Raw genomic sequence first — 4,513 nt, 5'->3', positions numbered from 1 at the left:
GTTAACATCATAAATATTCTGATAATTTGCATAGTAGTAAAAATTATAAGTTGAAATTCTACCTAAAGCTGTAGTTGCCGTCAATTGTGTAACATGTGACAAAGGTTTTCCCATATGTCATTTCATTTGATTCTCACCACAACCATCCAAGGTTGCTGTTATTCTCATTTAACATTGAGTTAACGAAAGTAGTTGATTCACTCTCGAAGTCCCCGAGTGTGAGTTCTTCATCCTAGCACTGTGAAGTGGTTTGCCTGCTGGGGCCTAAACTCCTCATTCCCTTTAACAAAGCTTCACTGAGTGCTGCAGTTCTCAAAATATGTAACAGTTAGCACATTTTTCAAACAGGTTAGGAAGCAATTCCCATAGCCATCAATACTTAAATTCAGGAGTACTTTTTTGTTTGTTTGTTTTGTTTTGTTTTTAGAGACAAGGTCTCTTTCTGTTGTCCAGGCTGGAGTGTAGTGGTGTGATCATAGCTCACTGCAGCTTCTGTCTCCTAGGCTGAAGCCATCCTCCCACCTCAGCCTCCTGAGAAGCTGGGGCTACAGGGATGAGCCACTATGCCCAGCTAATTTTTTATTTTGATTTTTTGAGATAAGAGGTCTCACCGTGTTGCCCAGGCCTGAGGCAATCTCCTGGTTTCAAGCAATCTTCCCACCTCAGCCTCCTTAATGACTGGGATTAAAGGCATGAGCCACTGCGCCCAGCAGGAATGGTTATTATATTCATTGAGACAAACTGTAGTATTTGCTGTTTGAAGTATTTAAACATAATTGGCATATTACAATATGTGACACTGGCCTTAAGATTCTAATTTAAAATGCTTAACAGACTTTTAGACTTATGAGTTTCAGTTGAAAGGTATTTTAAAATGTTACTAAGTCTGCAAAAGTACTGAAATGTTTCAGAGAACTTGGAAAGTCACCATATGTTTAATTTATTATGTTTATGAGAGTTAAGCACTTGGGAAGGTTTATGCTAGTGGGGTCAAGCATTTGCAATGCTGCTTAAAAGAATCATTTTTTTAAATGTATAAATGCTATTAAGTTGTTTAAAGGAATTTGAATTGTAAATGGGATTGTTAAAACAAATTTAGTCTGTTCAACTCAATGAGGGCATTTCATTTTCTAGAAACAAAATACCCTCTTAGACATTAAAAAGCCGCATGCCTGTTCCCTCAGCTATAGTTAACTGGACCATGGTGGTACAACTGACTCAACCCTTCTCTAAGCAGGGATTTGTAATTGGGATTTATAATGAAATTCCTGATCTGGGAAAATGGGAGGCTGGGAATGCTACGTCTAGGTCATCAGCGGAGAAAGTTGGTTTGTAGAGAATGAACAAGAATGAAACCTAAGTGCAAAGAAAATAAAGATGATCCTGCTTTAATAGTTCAGACTACAGGAAAGAGAAACCATCTTAGTTCCTGATGACTTCCTATTGCCCTATTCTGGTTGTACCTCTTCCCCCAGGGGTCCATGATATTTTTGGGTTCCCTCTAACACTTGTTTGCTTAGGTGACTGTGAGTGGTTTTCTCTTATTTACAACCAAATGACTCTGAAAACACTAATCTACTGGTCCTGATATTTATTGAGACACATTAGAGGCCAGGGTATCAAGGTTATAGCAATGAACAAAATAGACAAAATATCTCCCTCAATATTCTGATTAGGGGAGATACTCAGTGAACAAGTACATATGTAGTGGGGTCAGGTGGTGCTAAATGAGATGGAGACCAATCAGGCAGGGGAGGGAGATGGCAAATGTCAGGGGTGATTGGTGGGTTGGAGTTTTAAATAGAGTAGTTAGGGAAGGCCTCACTGGGATGGCAATTGAGCAAAGTTCTTTAGGAAGTGAAGGATCCTCATTGCTATCTAGGGGCAGAGTGGAGAAGTGTGCCTGGGGAGTTAGGAATGGCAAGGTGGCCCATTTAGCTGGCGTGGAGCAAGGGAGGGGAGAGTAGTAAGATACAGAATGGTGTAGAAACTGGCGATGGTGCATTTTGACAGCTCTTTAGGGAGTTTTAACGTAAAAGGGAATACAAAATTGGGCAATGACTGGAGGTATGTGGGGTCAAGAGTTTTTTTTAATTAGGTATAATTGATATGCTATAAACTACACATATTTAAAGTGTTCATTTGATATGTTTTGACATTTATACACCCTTGAAACCACAATCAAGTTAATGAACATGTTTAATACCCTCAAAAGTTTCCTCCTGCCCTTGGTAATCCATCCCTTGGCCCCTTCGCCTCAGGCAACTACTGAACTACTTCCTGTCACCATAGATTAGTGTTCATTTTCTAGAATTTTATAAAATGGAATTAGAATTTAGGATTTGGGGGGTCTGGCTTCTTTCACTTAGCATAATTGTTTTGAGATTTATAATTAATTTGAGATTTAAGTTGGCAACAATGACAGAATGAATGTGTGTCAGTGGGGATAATCCTGTAGAGAAGGAAAAACATGATATAGGATCCAGGGGAGGTGGCACTGCTGGAGCAGTGGCAAGGGTCAAGTGCCCAAGTGGAAGGGTTGGTTTAGATAGGAGAAGATAGGAGAAGAATAATTTGGGCATAGTTCAGGAGGGAAGGCATATACGGGCACAGAGGCAATTAGGTGGGTAGAGGTGATAGTGAGGGTTTGTGGAAGTTAATTTGGTGTCTCTTCATTGGAAAAAACCCAAGAAGGTAACCAACTGAAATGAGGTTAGAGGAAGAGCAGGTGGAGGTGTTGGAAGTTTGATGAGATAACAAGATATGAATTAATCCTAATAAGGTCAAGAACTCAAACTTTGGAGCCATCTGCATAGATTTGAATCTTGGCTTGACCACTCACTGGCTACACGATCTGGGGGAAGTTATTTTGACATTTTGTATCTCATTTTCTTCATCTGTTAATCAGACAAACAGAATCACATAGATAGTTGTGAGAATTGTGCTAATACCCATAAATGTACCTAGAATATTTCTTCTAAAAAGTTGTTTTTAAAGAACAGTATTGAGAAGGGAGAGTAGAACAAGGAATTCTATCTGTAACTGACTGAACAATCAATTGAGACAACACTACCTTCAATCCAGCTCCTAGAATATTTCTATTGTCAGCTAGTATGATGGGGGGAATGAATGGACTGGAAAATGAAGGAGGGTCCCCGGCAGCACTAGAGGCCCACATGACTAAGGAACTGAATGAGTGTTCTGGATTTACACTGAGACCCATCAGCATGGTGGCATGTTTTTCCCTTTACATTCACCTATTAGGAGGCAGATGTGGAACAGACTGAGATACGGATTTAACAAGCAGTGGGGTTTTTGTAGGTGAATGCAACATAACTGGGCAGGGACAAAGGTAGTGTTAAGATTGATGCAAAGGAGTGATTGTAATGATAGAGCGTGGAAGCTAAGCTGGGTAAGTATGGAAAGGAGGCCACATGGGATTGAGGACAGTGAAAACACCTGGATCAATGGATTGTTGGTCTGTGTGTGGTTGAAGAGTTGCGGTTTGCCTACTAGAGATAGCGAGCCAGAGGTATGAAAGATGTTGAGAGAACTAAGCATTATGACAACAGCAGTATTTGAAAGAGTGACAGCAAGCCAGGAGCTAAAAAGTTAAAAACATGATAGGTCTCATGATGTGTGGTGACCAACAAGGTGGGAGGTATTAGGGATATAGTCAGATGACATGAGATTCAGTGGTGAGGCTTTCTTGGGAAGGAAGGTGGGAGAATGGTCTGGAAACAGCATTGAGGATTACCTATACAACTGTTAGGAGTTGTACAGGAGATATGAGAACACCATCAGCAGCACTGGAGAGGGCTGCAGAAGAAACAGTGTCCTCAGCAGAGAGCCAAGGCTCAGATCAAAGGCGTGGAGAGAATGTCAACACAAGAGGTTGAGAGTCTGAGGGATGTTGCTGATGACTGTGAAACCCAGAGGGCAGAGGCAAAGGGTTTTATGAGCTAGAGAAGGATAGAAAAGGGACCACAAGAGAGGATGTATGGAGTCTAGGAGATAAGGCATGATCTAGGGTTCCTGGCTTCTTGTGGCAATAACTGGCATAAAGAGGGTTAGAGGGCATGATGACAGCCCTGATCATCTTCAGGTAGATGCTGGGTGTGAGGGAGGGAGAGAAGTGAGCTCTCCCCAGGAGCTTGTAGAATTCTGGGCACCATTCTTCACACCTGCCACACAGGTGCTGTGGAGGGTGGTAGAGGGGCAATCACTTCTACAGAAACAGGAAAACAGATTAAGTTCACTCCAGGTACCCAGTTTGTAAGTGAAAAACAAACAAACAACAACAACAACAAAACAGGATTTGGATTCACGTAGTCTGTTTTTACAACCTGCACCATTTATCATTGCTTGAGACAGCCTCATCCTCATTCTGCTCTCTCTCTTCCTCCCATATTCAAGCAGTTTTCAACATAACCCTCAGCTGCCACATCCTAGATGTCCTTTTGTTTTTCCATTCCCATCGCCATCTCTTTGTGGCCCCAATTCCTTTGGACTT

This window comes from Pan troglodytes, chromosome 4 (assembly GCF_028858775.2).
Source record: "Pan troglodytes isolate AG18354 chromosome 4, NHGRI_mPanTro3-v2.0_pri, whole genome shotgun sequence".
NCBI lineage: Eukaryota > Metazoa > Chordata > Mammalia > Primates > Hominidae > Pan > Pan troglodytes.
This window is presented reverse-complemented; position numbering follows the sequence as displayed.